This window comes from Penaeus monodon, chromosome 38 (assembly GCF_015228065.2).
Source record: "Penaeus monodon isolate SGIC_2016 chromosome 38, NSTDA_Pmon_1, whole genome shotgun sequence".
NCBI lineage: Eukaryota > Metazoa > Arthropoda > Malacostraca > Decapoda > Penaeidae > Penaeus > Penaeus monodon.
This window is the reverse complement of record NC_051423.1, coordinates 12,564,253-12,581,998: the sequence shown is the minus strand read 5'-3', so window position 1 is coordinate 12,581,998 and position 17,746 is coordinate 12,564,253.

The following is a 17,746-nucleotide window of genomic DNA, read 5'->3' as shown; positions in this document are numbered from 1 at the left end:
TGTGTTTTTAGAAGAGTCCGGGTTGAAACCATTCTTATCGGGAAGGGGAAAAACCAACACGCTGAGAAGAACTTATTTTTCAATTACAACGTTTCGAGAATGCAATCCCAAAATCAGTGCTAAAAAACAAGAAAAATTAAATTTAATACAATAATAATAACACAAAGTAAAACAACACGATAAACATAACTGGCCACAGAAAAAAGGGGGAGCAAAGACAGGTACTAACCCAAAAAATGGGTGGTTGGCAGTTTACATGGTAAACAGAGGGTTGCAGTGGAATTATTGTTCAGTTGTGGCTTCATAGTTAGGATGTGGAGTGATTTTGCTATGATAAAGGCCAAATCTGGTTTAAGGGGGAGGTCAAGATTTTGAAATCAGTATTGCTAAAAGGGTGAATGTGAGGTGAGAGTGCTCTCTGATTGCTGAGATGGTTGGATTGTTCAGCTGTAGGCCGGTCCTGATTGACTTGCCTTTGTGTTCGAGAATTGCGGGGACGGAGCCATCGTGAGGTTGAACCCAGTACCTAGCCTGAAAAGCTAGGACAAGTAAATAAGGTAAACCACATTCGAACTAAGTTCAGAGTCAAACTTTTTTTTTTTCTTTAAGAAATTTCCGATAGTTTTAGATTTGTAATAAACAAACCGAAAACTTTCTGAGGATAGCATTGCCTGAGAATTTTGTTTAATGATTTTCTGAGATCAAAACTAAGATGCCCATGTATGGGAGTTTCATATATTTAATGTTTTTTGTTGACTGTGGTTGTTGTTGGTTTTGGGTTTAGAAATTTATGCCCACAGAAAATTGCGTAGTAGAATAGGTAAGACGTGTACCCATTAGAAGCGAACTATTCCTTTAGGAATGAAGCTTCGCATGAAAACTAGTCCAAGGTGAACAAGTTGTAAAGCAAGGTGATAAGTGTAGTAAGGTGTTAAAGATTGTCAATATGAGGATATGCTGAGATAATGAAGTCCGAGGCAGTGAAGGGGTTTCCTGTAGCGTATGGTGAAGAACCAGTATTACGAAAATGTATGCAAAGTATCAAGAAAGATATTATATTTTGTCAATTTCACAAGTGAATTTTAATGTTGGGGTTGTGAATTCAAAGTATATATATATATATCATATCGATATATATAATATATATATATATATATATCTATGATATAAATGTAGATATTGTATGTGTGTGTGCGTGTGTGTGTGCGTGCGTGGTGTGTGTGTTGTGTGGTGGTGTGTGTGTGTGGTGTGTGAGGGTGTGTGTGGCTCTGTGTGTGGGGGTGGTGTCGTGGTGTGTGTGTGTGTTGTGTGTGTGTGGGTGATGTTGTGATCTGATATATATATATATAGTATATATAATATATATATAACATATATATATACATATATAAATACGTGTATGTGTGTATGTGTGTTTGTGTTACATATAATATATATATATATATATATATAAATATATACTTATATATATATATAGATAGATAGATAGATAGATAGATAGATAGATAGATAGATAGATATATGCGTGTGTATATATATGATAATACCTATATATACATATACATAACACACGCTCATGTACGCACACATGCGCATGCACGCACACTCACACTCACACACACACACACACACACCCACACAAACCACACACACCACACACACACACACATTATATAATATATTATACATAGAACATATAGATGTATGTGTGTTTTTGTGGTTCTGTGTGTGTGTGTGTGTGTGTGTGTGGTGGGGTGTTGTGTGTGTGTGTGTGTGTGTGTGTGTGTGTGTGTGTGATTGTCGGTTTTAAAAAACATGTACCACCACAAGCTACTAGATGTCTTGGTGAAGAATTTTCTAAAACCACCTGATGCAAAAATAAAGGTGGAAGAGAGGATATGTCAATTAGATATTGAGTGACTTACCACTAAATACTAGTTACAACCGCCGTATGTTTGGGCAGTTTTCGTCCGTATTTTGCTGTGTGTGTCATCCCAAACGACGTTCTGATGAAATGGAAAAGTAGTATTCCCAATAACAAATTACTGAGACACTTTATCTTTTACAGTAAATTGATGTAAGGATATGCGTGATTTCCCATAAACAAAAGACATAAACAGAAGTAATAAAGTGTGGCCGACTGTGGCATGCAAAGCTCAGCCAAACTACTTTAATCATAGAAGCCTACGATGCTCTCGATTTTCATTCTTTTTTTTTTTTTTTTTTTTTTTGGGGGGGGGGGTCTGTTGTGTACCAGATTATCAATAATGAGGAACTACCTTTTCGTACATTTCAAAATGGTAACACAACGAATATTTCAAGCAACTTAGATCATGTTTTTTTTCGTTATTCCAATCATTCCAGCCTTTGCTTAGGTCTGATATAACTAGTTTACAAGTTCCCACATCAAAGTTCTGTTAATTGCAAGCTAAGCTTTACCTTAAAAGCATTTTGACTTTCTACGGCACTTATTAGGTAAAAGAAATGAATCATTTAATAAAATACCACCCGTGGATTTAAAGGACAGCTGCTTTATTGTAATTATGTAAGTGATTATGTTGGGACAGTGATATGAAATGTAATGAAAATATATTGCAGCAGGTGATACGCATCTGTTTCAAATTTTTCCCCAATCTACCGTAGACGTTTGGACCGTCGAAAATTCCTTTCTCCATCTCCAAACTTTCAGGTATTACGGGTCGTGGGCTTATGATGGTGATTTTTTCCAGTCACACATATCTACTCTGTGTGGATCGCCGAAAACCACGAATATAGCTTTTCAAGAAAGTATCTCTCCGCAATATACAAAAATGAGAAGTGTGATTTGTATGGTTTCTTGTTTAATCAGAATCTTGGTAATCTGCTTATAGCGACAGTTATGCATACGGTAATCAGGCACCAATTAATAACAAGATCATAATGTCAGAAACGATGTATACAGCTTTTTTTTTTTTACATTATAGAAATATTACACCTAGAAAACAATATTTTTTGTTTATTCTTACTTTTAACCCAGCTAGTTTCTGGGATGCCCAAGTCATCAAGGAGTCTAGAGTCTTCCCCATTGCGGCAGACACAGCGGTATGTCTATAGTTGCGGTTAATTCTTTGATCCGCTAGCAGAACCTCACTCCAGGCACGATCCCTGTAAACTTTAACTTTGGAAAGGAATGGCGAAAAAAATGATGATGTTTAGGCCAAATGTCCAACTTTATAACTACAATTTTGTTTTATTGCTACTGATACATATTCCATCCACCATTAAAATAAGGATGAAGAGCTGTTGACACACCTGTTTATTGCAGGTTAAGGTGGCTGAGGTCTTGATCCTAAGGCCTTTTTGTAGTATTTCCGAAAACCTCAACACTTGATTCATGGTTGCCATTTCTTGCACATTTTGTTTAAAAACTTATACGGTTTATATCAATTTGTTACTTCACCTTGATGCAATGTATGTCTCAGCTAGGAGATTAGTTTTTAATTAATACGAATCGCAACTTATATATATATATATATATATAATATAAATTCTATATATATCTATATATCAATATATATATACAAGGCGCAATTATAAAATGTTCTATGCCTTTCAGCAGTACTCAAATACATGTTCATCAAATGGATAAATCAGAAGTCAGTCATAACTTTCGCTGAAGCGACATGGTACTAATTGCAGCGAGTCCGAGTCATGTTACGTGTATTGACTCGGTAAGATTGACTCTCATCAAATCATTCTTTACATCTGATATCACATGCAGCTTGCAAAATATCAAGAAAAAGGCTGTGTATCTTAATTCTTTACAGACAATACGAAAGTAAATATCCGTTATCATGGAATCTATCTATTTGTCATAGAGATTTGGGGACTCTTTGTGAACAATAAAATGAAAAGTTCACGCTTGCACTTTCCATATGGAGAGCAATGTATGCCATAAGAAAAGGGAAGGTTTGACAGAATCTGAGAAATATATGTGAAAGTTTCCACAGCCCTGCGAAGCGAGGAGTGCTGTGCATAAACAATATAAGTTGCAGAGTCATCAGGTACTCTTTTCATTTTATTTGACGCTTCCACAGTGCTTTGCTTGAAATTACAAATCATACCAGCATATAAAGTCCTTTAATGGTTTTGATTGAAATTTTTATTGATATTAAGAATATGTATGTCGGTACAATATCGATGCTATGTGTTTGTAGCAAACAGAAAAATATCACCAATGTATTTAGCGTCGCATTTGGTGTTTCGAAAAGCTTTTACACACACATACACACTTAACAAACAAAACACAACACAAACACACCACAACACAACAACAAACACAACACAACCACAACACAACACAACACACACAACACACACACACACACACACACACACACCACACACTACATACCCACACGCCCAAACCACCCCTTCCCCCCCACACACACACACACCACACCAACACAACACACACAAAACACTCTAAACACACAACACTCTAACACACTCACAAACACACACTCAAACCTATATATATCATATATATATAATATATATATATCGTATATATATATAATATAAACATAATATATAACATATATATATTAATGCGTGTGTATACACAACACACACACACCACACACACAAACACACCACACACACACACAACACATATGAATATATAACATCTATATATATTATTATATATATAGTATATATATAGATAATATATAATATATATAATCTGCGTGTGGTGGTGTGTGTGGTTTTTTTTTTTTTTTGGGGTTGTTGTGTGTATGTATGTGTGTGTGTGTGTGTGTTTGTTTAATGTCGTTTAGAATGAATTCGTGTAATTATTTGCGGTTGTAGATATGAAATACACTGAAGAATTATACGCTATTTTCTTTCTTTCCAGTCTCAATTAGGTAGATTTTTTTCCATGTTTAACTGCTAAAGATATTAAATACATTCTAATATACCCTTTCTACTTATGTACATCTGTTTTCCCAGGCATTGATTTTAAAAACTACCCTCCCACCCTGTGGATACATGCAAGGCATTGGAACTAGTCGTAAAAAGATGAATATTCGCGAAATACATAAAATATTCTTTATCTTGTTCTCATATTCACAATAGTAATATTCCAAATGTGTAAAACGAAACAAGATACAGATTATTCGTCTAAAGTATCAAGCTATACGTCCAATAGATTGAACAATCACAGCCTCAGGTTTAAGCGTCTTTCTTTACACAAACTCGATCTTAATACACTCAAATATTTTAAATACAACTGTGTATCTAAAAATCAGTGGATTTTCATCTCATGCTAACTTAGAATCGGCGTGCTCAGTTCATTATAATTTAGGTAAATAATTTATGCCAGTGCATATCTCCATATAACTTCGGAAATAATTTCTTCTTCTTCTTTTGTTGTAGCTTTGTCCCATTCACATATGGGGTCGCTATTCTTAAATGGGGTCGCAAGTTCTGATAGATATTTTTTTTATGGCTGGATGCCCTTCCTGACGCCAACCCTCTCTATTTACCTGGCTTACCCTCCCAGTGGCTAGGTTCGGAAATCATTTCATATCCATATTCAGTATTTGTGTTATCTGTTACTGCTCAACTGTTTTCTCTGGATAACCTGTGTGCAATACGCTGAGAACCTCTCATATCAAATGGTTTGTGAAAAAACAACTTTAAAAATCATGAAAATACATATTATCATCATTCTTAATGATACAACATGTGTACACACACACACACACATACACACATACATACATACATACATAAATATGAACCGTATCATCTTGACAAATGTAGAACAAGGTATGAATGGAATGAATATCTCACAATACAAGACAGTATTTGTACCCGGTTTCGATGCGTCTTCGTCAGAAATACATACATCATAGAAAATTACATAGAAAATTATATATAGGCGTGGATGACAAAAATACCGACTGTGACCTCCTATTCGTGCCTCGTAAGGATTGTTGCGTGGACCTTGGATAATCTGAACTGCCCGATGCCGTGTTGACATTACTCTCCGTCGCGATGTATGCGCTTCCATTATTTTTCTTTAGTTTGTTCAGTCCTCCATGGGGATCTATTCTGATCCTTCCAGTTCGGTAGAGTCCAGCTTATCCTACAGTACACCATGGCAAAGTATGCCTCTCAGCCTTCTTTCTGAGGTTTAACAGAATCCTCTGGGATACTTGTGTTTTCATTGAAAGAACTAAGTATATAGGCAACCCATCCTCGAGAAATTCAGGGCTGCAGATCCTCCGTGCCTCTGAGGAAAGAAGCCAATACAACACCAGATTTCGTTTGGGTGCTGTGGGGGGAGTAGTAATGGATTATAATCATCTTATTTGTAGGCTTTCTGTATACAGAGAAACGTAGGCCGCGTCACCAAGAGGATCACAGTGTCCAGGAAAGGTTAGTTTCTGTTCTCCTCCTTTTTCCCCTTTTCCACGGTGAACTCGTATTTTCTCGTGAACGGAGGAGCTCCGCGATAGTGTATGTTGCAAGCACGACCTCCTGGCGCCAATGACGAGTACGTCATTACGAAGCCAGGTTGAATGTCTGCCGATACATCAGAGTCTCCAGAAATTGGGTTGAGAAAAAAAAACTTGCCAGTTTGATGTTAAAATCCCTCTACCAAGTACACACGACGGAGCAGTCCGGGCAGTCGAGAGGGTCACCAGCTCCATGACAGACGCAGAAACTCCGCTGCCGAGACACCGATTCGTTCTCTAGTGAAGTATGCGTGGACTTCGGCTACTTCGAAATTTGCTGCGGATGAATACCAGCAGATTAGTGGTTCTCGCCATGGGCTCCCGAGTGCCGTCATGGTTGCTTGCTCATGGAGCCGCTGGAGAGGGGATAAATAAGTGGATATAAATGGCAGATTCATTATGAGTTAATAATGTATTCATTTCACTCAACCTTGAAATGCCACTAATTTAATAATCTTAATATGGTCAGTTGAAATCATGATACTGAACACTATTTAATAAAAGTTCGTGGGAATAGGGGCAACAATAGATATAAATAAATATAGAGATATATATATATATATATATATATATATATATATATACTATATATATCATATGTATATATATATTTATATATATATATATATATTATATATATATATGTTAGATTATAATATATATATATTTTTTTTTTTACAGGTGGGTTCATGTGAGCGCCGTGGTCTCAGTATGATACTTTAATTGTAGTTTAATGTTGTGATGTCTTGGAGTGAGTAACGGGTAGTGTCCCCAGACTTTCCAAGGAGAGGCCGGTGTTACCTTTTTCTTAAGGAATCATTGCTCCCTAGTTTACCGGGCTGGGACCAGCCGACTGGCCCACAGTGGCTAGGGAGGCAATCGAGGTCGGCCGGTGACTAGAACCCTCGAACTCAGACTGGCGCGTTGACAGTCTGTGTCCGATGCTCTAAACACCCGGCACCGCGCGCCTCCATATATATATATATATAATATATGATATATATACATATATATATATATATATATATATATATAATATAATAATATAGATAGTGTGTTGTGTGTGTGGCATATATATTGTGTTGTAATGTGGCATATAGAATAATATATATAAGTATATATATATATATTAATATATATTATTATATACTATATATAGATAATATATATGTATATACAAATATTATATATATATATATATATATATGATATAGAAATATTATAGTTATATACATATATATATATATATATAAATATAAATGTATATATAAAATAATATTATTTATTTGATATACACATAATATAGTATATATATACATATTATTCAATATAACAAACCCTCCGACCAGACTCGAACCTAGGTCACTCGGATATGAAACCGGAGGCCAGTGATAAACAAACCATGCCACACACCCACTTAAAAGGAGTGTGCAACTAGTTCTTACTAGCTCCATAGGACATTACTGTCTACTCATACTTGAGCAATGACAGCGAAGTTTTACGCTCACTCCCCGTGGTCACTCGGGGAAATTGATTTAGCAAGTCAAATCCGAAGTTCAGAGGTTCCTGAGGTATATTTTAGAAAGATGGAATAATGCAATGCCGCATTGATATCGATAAAAACACCGCTCCTGACCAGGACTCGAACCTAGTTCACTCAGGGTATGAAACCGGAGGCCAGTGAAAACCAAACATGCCACACGACCCACTAAAAGGAGTGTGCAACTAGGTTCTACTCAGCCCATAGGACATTAACTGTCTAATCATACTTGAGCAATGACAGCGAAGTTTACGCTCACTCCCCGTGGGCACTCGGTGGAAATTGATTTAGCATTCAAATCCTAAGTCAGAGTCCTGAGGCAATTTTATGAAAGTAGGAATATGGCAATGCCGCAGTGATATCGATAAATAATCGATATCAATGCGGCAGTTGCATTATCCCATCTTTCATATTCATATATATACACGCACATACATGTATATATAATATATATGTACCGTATACCACACCGTGTGTGTGTGTGTGCAGTATACTTCTATCTATCTGTTAATAATATAAATGCATTATCTATGTGTGTTCGTGTGTGTGTCTTTGTGAGGTGTTCATATTACGCGGCTGCCGCATGAAAGAGAAACCCTCACCCATAAAAACACAAAACAGATGTGGAAAGTATACCCGTTGCATAAATCGAGAATATGGAAAGGGCAGCTGTTAAAAATATCATTTGGTAATGTTGTGAGTCCACGTGTAATGTATTATCGTCATCCTACATTTAAAATTATTGATTCAGCGGGACGATAAAGATATAAAAGTTGATGCAAAGTTCATTTACTTCCTCTATTCAACGATTAAGTAGTGTACCCAATATCTTAAATGAATGGTCTGTGAGATGAAAAAAGAGGTGTGAATTCAAAAGTATAGTAGTGTAAAACGTATATATATGTACTATAATACTGCATTTACACACACATAACAACAAATATATATATATATATATATATATATATATAATATATTATATATATATATATGTATGTATGTGTGGTCTTAGGCAGTATATATGTACATATATATACGTTACACATAATAAACTTTTGATTCACACCTCTTTTTTCATCTCACAGGACATCATTTAAGATATTGGGTAAACTACTTAATCGTGAATAGAGAAGATAATTGAACTTTGCATCAACTTTTATATCTTTATCGGATGAAATCAATATTTAAAATGTAGAGCTGACGGATAATACATCACACGTGGACTCACAACATTACGAAATGATATTTAACGTGCCCTTCAATATTCTCGATTTATGCAATCGGGATACTTCCAACAATCTGTGTGTTTTTATGCGTGTAGGGGTTCTCTTTCATGCGCGGCGCGTATACGCACACACTCACACCAGACACAACACACGAACACACTATATATGAATATAATATATACAAAGATAGATAGAAAGTATACGCACACACACACCACGGTGCGTGTATACATACATAATATTATATAACATATAGGCGTGTATTATATGAATATGAAAGAGGCATAAATGCAATGCCGCATTGATATCGATTATTTACGATATCAATGCGGCATTTGCATTATTCCATCTTTCATAAAATATACCTCAGGAATCTGACTTAGGCTTTGAATTGTAAATCAATTTCCACCGAGTCGCCCACGGGGAGGAAGCGTAAAACTTCGCGTCATTGTCAAGTAGAGTAGACAGGTCAATGTCTATGTGAGCTAGTAAGAACCTAGTTGCACACTCCCTTTTAGGGTCGTGTGGCATGGTGGTTTAGCACTGGCCCCGGTTTCATACCCGGATGTGACTAGGAGTTCGATTCCTGGTCAGGGGGGGTGGTTATTTATAGATATCAATGCGGCATTGCATTATTCCATCTTTCCTAAAATATACATAAGGGCATAAGACTTAGGATTGAATTGCTAATCAATTCCACCGAGTGCCCACGGGAGGAGCGTAAAACTTCGCTGTCATGCTAAGGATGAAGTAGACAGGTAAATGTCTATGGAGCTAGTAAGAACCTAGTTGCACACCCTTAGTAGGGGGTCGTTGTGGCACATGGTTGGTTTAGCACTGGCCTCCGGTTTCATACCCGGATTGACCAGGTTCGAGTCCGGTCAGGGAAGGGTTTGTATATATGAATATATATGTATATATTAACATATATATCGTGTATATATATAAATATAAATTTATATTATTATATATACATAATATATATATATAATATATCATATATATACTATATATATATATATGTATATATATATATATATAGATATTATATGCACATAGACACACGATATATGCCAACACACACACACACACATATATAATATATATATATATATAATATATAGATTATATTATATATAATAGATATATTATATATATATATATATATATATATATGAAGGCCGCGGTGGCGGGTGGTTAAGAGCATCGGACACAAGACTGTCACGGCGCCAGTTCTGAGTTCGAGTGGGTTGAGTCACGGCCGACCTCGAATGCCTACCTAGCCACTGGGTGGGCAGCAGTGCTGGTCCAAAGCCGGATTAAAATAGGGAGAAGGATTACCTTAAAGAAAAAGGTAAAACCGGCACCTCCGTGGAAAGGAACTGGGGACCCTACCACGTAACTCACGCCAAGAGCAGCACAACAGTATAAAACTACAATTAAGTATTCATACTGAGACCACGGCGGCTCAAACATGAACCCACCGTTAAAAAAAAAGAAATAGATATTATATATAAAAGATACATATTATATTATATATATATATATATATACATAGAAATATATATATACATCTATATATAGAGATAATATATATATATATATAATATATATATATATCTATATATTTATTATATATATTGTTGCCCCCTATTCACAAATTTATTTAAATAGGTTTCAGTATCCAATGATTTCAAAAACTGACAATATAATATTATTAATAGTTGCATGTTCAAGGTTGGAGTTAAAAGGAAACCATTTATAACTGCCATATATCTGCCGATTAGATCCCTCGTAGTATTCCCTCTCCAGGCGTCCCATGAACAAAGCAAACAATGACGGCCACTCAAGGGGGAAGCCCACGGCGAGACCACAACTGCTGCGTATTCATCCAGCAAATTCGAAGTAGCCGAAGTAAAAGCAAAACTTCACTAGGTGAGAACGAAGTGGTGTCTCGGCGCGGGAGTTCTGCGTCTGTCATGGAGCTGGTGGACCCTCTCGACTGCCCGGACTGCTCGTCTGTGTGTATACATTGGTAAAGAGGGATTAACATCAAAACTGGCAGTTTTTTATCTATACCCAGATTTTGGAGAAGTCGGATGTAATCGCAGACATTCACATGGCTTCGTAGATGACGTCCTCGTCATGTCCCAGGAGGTCGTGCTGCAAAAAACACATAACGGGCTCAAACTCCGTTCACGATGAAAAGAAAATACAGTCACCTGGAGGAGGAGGAGAATCAGAAAACACCTTTCCTGGACACTTTGATCCATCGGGGTCGCCGACGGCCTACGTTTTCTCTGTATACAGGAAAGCCACAAATAAAGATGATTATACCATTAATACGCCCCCTCACAGCAACAAAACGAAATTGGTGTTGTGATTGGCTCTTCCTAAGAAGCACTGAGGATCTGCAGCCCTGAATTTCTCGAGGAGAGGTGCCTATATTAATTAGTTCTTTCATGAAAACAAGTATCAGAGGATCTGTTCAAACCTTCAGAAAGGAAGGCGGAGAGCATACTCTTGTTTTTTTGCCATGGTGGACATGTAGAATAAGCTGGACATTCTACCGAACTGAAGGACTCAGAAATAGTCCATGGAGGGACTGAAACAAACTAAAAAGAAAAAATATGGACAGCAGCAGCAACATCGCGACGGGAGTTAATGTCAACACGGCATCGGCAGGGTTAGAGTATCCAAGGTCACATCAACATCTAGGCAACGAAAGGAGGTCACAGTAGGATTTGTCAGCTCACGACTGATATATAATTTCTTGAATTGCTCTGATGTAGTATTCTGACGAACGACGAGCCAATCGAAACCGGTCAAATACCTGTTTGTATGTGAAGATATTCATTCTCATTCATTACCTTTCTACATATTTGTCAATATGAATACGGTTCATATGTATGTATGTATGTATGTATGTGTGTATGTGTGTGTGTGTGTGTACACATGTTGTATCATTAAGAATGATGATAATATGTATTTTCATGATTTTTAAAGTTGTTTTTTCACAAACCATTTGATATGAGAGGTTCTCAGCGTATTGCACACAGGTTATCCAGAGAAAACAGTTGAGCAGTAACAGATAACACAAATACTGAATATGGATATGAAATGATTTCCGAACCTAGCCACTGGGAGGGTAAGCCAGGTAAATAGAGAGGGTTGGCGTCAGGAAGGGCATCCAGCCATAAAAAAAATATCTATCAGAACTTGCGACCCCATTTAAGAATAGCGACCCCATATGTGAATGGGACAAAGCTACAACAAAAGAAGAAGAAGAAATTATTTCCGAAGTTATATGGAGATATGCACTGGCATAAATTATTTACCTAAATTATAATGAACTGAGCACGCCGATTCTAAGTTAGCATGAGATGAAAATCCACTGATTTTTAGATACACAGTTGTATTTAAAATATTTGAGTGTATTAAGATCGAGTTTGTGTAAAGAAAGACGCTTAAACCTGAGGCTGTGATTGTTCAATCTATTGGAGACGTATAGGCTTATACTGTATACGAAATATCTGTATATTGTTTCGTTTACACATTTTGAATATTACATATTTGTGATATATGAGATACTAGAGATAAAGAATATTTTTATGTTATTTTCGCGAATGATTCAATTTTACGGAAGTTCCAAATGCCTTGCATGTATCCACAGGGTGGGAGGGTAGTTTTTAAAATCAATGCCTGGGAAAACAGATGTACATAAGTAGAAAGGGTATATTAGAATGTATTTAATATCTTTAGCAGTTAAACATGGAAAAAAATCTACCTAATTGAGACTGGAAAGAAAGAAAAGAAAATAGCGTATAATTCTTCAGTGTATTTCATATCTACAACCGCAAATAATTACACGAATTCATTCTAAACGACATTAAACAAACACACACACACACACACATACATACACACACAAACACACACACACACACACGCAGATATAGATATATTATATATAGAGATATATATAGAATATATATATATATATATATATATATATTCATATGTGTGTGTGTGTGTTGTGTGTGTGTTTGTGTGGTGTGTGTGTGCGTGTGTAAATTACACACGCATATATATATAAATGTATATGATAAATATATATATATATATATATATAATATATATTATCTAATAATATATATTTTTTTAATTTATGATATATATATGTTGGAGTGTGTGTGTGTGAGTGTGTTTAGAGGTGTGTGTATAGAGTGTTGTGTGCTTGTGTGTGGTGGGTGTGTGTGTGTTGTGTGAGTGGGCGTGTGTGTAGTCAAGTGGTGTGTGTGTGTGTGTGATGTGTGTGTGTGTTGTGTGTTGTGTGTTGGTGTTTTTTGGTGTTGTGTTTGTGTGTGTTGTGTGTGGTGTGTTGTGTTTGTTGGTTGTTTGTGTTTTGTTTGTCTGTGTTGTGTATGTGTGTATGTGTGTGTAAAAGCTTTTCGAAAACCCAACGCTAATACATTGCGTGATATTGTCTTGTGGTTGCTACAAAACAACAATATCATCGTAATATTGTACCTGACCACATATTCCTTAATATCACATAAAAAGTAATCGAAAACCATTAAAGGACTTTATATGCTGGTATGATTTGCTAATTTCAAGAAAAGCACTGTGGGAAGACGTAAAATAAAATGAAAGAGTACCTGAGACTCTGCAACTTAATGGTTTTTAGCACAGCACATCCCTCGCTTCGCAGGGTGTGGAAACTTTCACAATATTTCTCAGATTTCTGTCAAAAACCTTCCCTTTTTATGGCATACATTGCCTTCCATATGGAAAGTGCAAAGCGTGAAACTTTTCTTTTCATGTTCACAAAGAGTCCAATCTCTGACAAATAGATAGATTCCATGATAACGGATATTTACTTGTCTATTGTCTGAAAATAAATAAGATACACAGCCTTTTCTTTGATATCTTGAAGCTGCAATTATATCATTAGAGTAAAGAATGAGTTTTGATGATATCATTCTTACCGAGTCAATAAACACGTAAACATGACTCGGACCGGCTGCAAATTAGTACCATGTCGCTTCAGCGAAAGTTATGACGGACTTCTGATTTTATCCATTTAGAGTGAACATGTATTTGATGTACTGCTGAAAAAGGCATCATGAAACATTTTATGCACCTTTATATATATATATATAATATATATATATATATATATATATATATATATATATATATATAAGTGCGATTCGTAAATTAATTAAAAACTATCCTCTAGCGAGACATACATTGCATCAAGGCCAGAAGTATACAAATTGATACTCAACCGTATAGTTATTAAAACAAAAATTGTGAAAAGAAAATGGCAACATGAATCGAAGTGTTAGAGGTTCGGAAATACTACAAAAAAGGCCTTAGGCTCAAAGGAACTTCAGCCCCTTAACCTGCAAATAAAACAGGTGTGCAACAGCGCTCATCATCCTTATGTTTAATGGTGGATGGAATATGTATAAATAGCAATAAACAAAATTGTAGTACTAAAGTTGGACATTTGGCCATCTAAACATCATCATTTTTTTCCGCCATTCCTTTCCAAAGTTTAAAGTTACAGGGTCGTGCCCTGGAGTGAGGTTCTGCGTATCGGATCATAAGAATTAACCGGCAACTATAGACATACCGCTGTGTCTGCCGCAATGGGGAAGACTCTAGACTCCTTGATGACTTGGGCATCCCAGAAACTAGCTGGGTTAAAAGTAAGAATAAACAAAAAATATTGTTTTCTAGGTGTAATATTTCTATAATGTAAAAAAAAAACAAGCTGTATAACATCGATGTCTGCATTATGATCTTGTTATTAATTGGTGCCTGATTACCGTTGCATAACGGTCGGCTATAAGCAGATTACCAAATTCTGATTAAACAAGAAACCATACCAAATCAAAACTTCAGCATTTGTATATTGCGGAGAGATAACTTTTCTTTGAAGAAAGCTATAATTCGTGGGTTTTCGGCGATCAACACAGAGTAGATATGTGTGACTGAAAAAATCACCATCATAAGCCCACGACCCGTATATACCTGGAAAAAGTTATGAAGATGGAGAAAGGAATTTCGGACGGCCAAACGTCGACGGTAGATGGGGTAAAATTTGAAACAGATGCATAATCACCATGCGTGCAATATATTTCATACATTTCATATCACTGTCCACATAATCACATTACATAATTACAAGAAAACAGCTGTCCTTTAAAATCCACGGTGGGTATTTTATTAAAATGATTCATTTCTGTTACAATAAATAAGTGCCGTAGAAAGTCAAAATGCTTTTAAGGTAAAGCTTAGCTTGCAATTAACAGAACTTGATGAGGGAACTTGTAAACTAGTTTATCAGACCTAAGCAAAGTCTGGAAGGATTTGAATAACGGAAAAAAAACATGATCTAAAGTTGCTTGAAATATTCGTTGTGTTACCATTTTGAAATGTAACTGAAAAGGTAGTTCCTCATTATTGATAATCTGGTACAAACGCCCCCCCCCCCAAAAAAAAAAAAAAAAAAAAAAAAAAATGAAAATCGGAGAGCATACGTAGGCTTCTTGATTAAAGTAGTTTGGCTGAGCTTTGCATGCCACAGCGGCCACACTTTATAATTCTGTTTATTGTCTTTTGTTTATGGGAATCACGCATATCCTTACATCAGATTTACTGTAAAATGATAAAGGTGTCTCAGTAATTTGTTATTGGGGAATACTACTTTTCCATTTCATCAGAAACAGTCGTTTGGGATGAACACACACACAAAATAAGAAACGAAAAACTGCCCAACATACGGCGGTTGTAACTAGTATTTAGGGTGAAGTCACTCAATATCTAATGTGACATATCCTCTCTTCCACTTTATTTTTGCATCAGGTGGTTTTAGAAAATTCTTCACCAAGACATCTAGTAGCTTGTGGTGGTACATGTTTTTTAAAACCGACAATCACACACACACACACACACACACACACACACACACACACACACACACACACACACACACACACACACACACACACACACACATACATATATATGTATATGTATATATATATATATGTGTGTGTGTGTGTGTGTGTGTGTGTGTGTGTGTGTGTGTGTGTGTGTGTGTGTGAGTGTGAGTGTGCGTGCATGCGCATGTGTGCGTACATGAGCGTGTGTTATGTATATGTATATATAGGTATTATCATATATATACACACGCATATATTATCATCTATCTATATATCTATCTATCTATCTATCTATCTATATATATATATATATATATATATATAATATATATATATATAATATATGACACAAACACACATACACACATACACGTATATATATATATATATATATATATATATATGTATATATGTATATATATTTTATATATATGCATACACACATACACACACACACACACACACACACACACACACACACACACACACACACACACACACACACACACACACACGCACACACACACACACACACACACACACACACACACACACACACGCACGCACACACACACGCACACACACACACAAATATATACATATATATACATAGATATATATATATATATATATATATATATATATATATATATATATATATATACTTGAATTCACAACACCCCAAATTAAATTCACTGTGAAATTGAACAAATAATAAACTAATTTCTTGATACTTGCATAAATTTTCGTAATAACTGTTTCTTCACCAGTACCTACAGGAAACCCACATTCACTGGCCTCGGACTTCATTATCTCAGCTATATTCCTCATATTGACAAGCTTAACAACCTTACTACACTTATCAACCTGGCTTACAACATTTGTTCAACCTGGACTAGTTTTCATGAAGAAGCTTCATTCCTAAAGGAATATTTCGCTTCAAATGGGTACCCATCTTACCTATTCTACTACGCAATTTTCTGTGTCATAAATTCTACCTAAAACCAACAACAACCACAGTCAACAAAGACATTAAATATATGAAACTCCCATACATGGGCAGTCTTAGTTTTGATCTCAGAAAATCATTAAACAAAATTCTCAGGCAATGCTATCCTCAGATAAGTTTTCGGTTTGTTTATTACAAATCTAACACTATCGGAAATTTCTTAAAGAAAAAAGAAAAGTGTGACTCTGAACTTAGTTCGAATGTGGTTTACTTATTTACTTGTCCTAGCTGTCAGGCTAGGTACGTGGGTTCAACCTCACGATGGCTCCGTCCCCGCATTCTCGAACACAAAGGCAAGTCAATCAGGACCGGCCTACAGCTGAACAATCCAACCTTCTCAGCAATCAGAGAGCACTCTCACCTCCACATTCACCCTTTTAGCAATACTGATTTTAAAATTGACCTCCCACCTTAAAAAGATTTGGCTGATCATAGCAAAAATCACTCCAATCCTAACTATGAAGCCACAACTGAACAAAATTTCCCCTGCAACCACTCTGTTACATGTA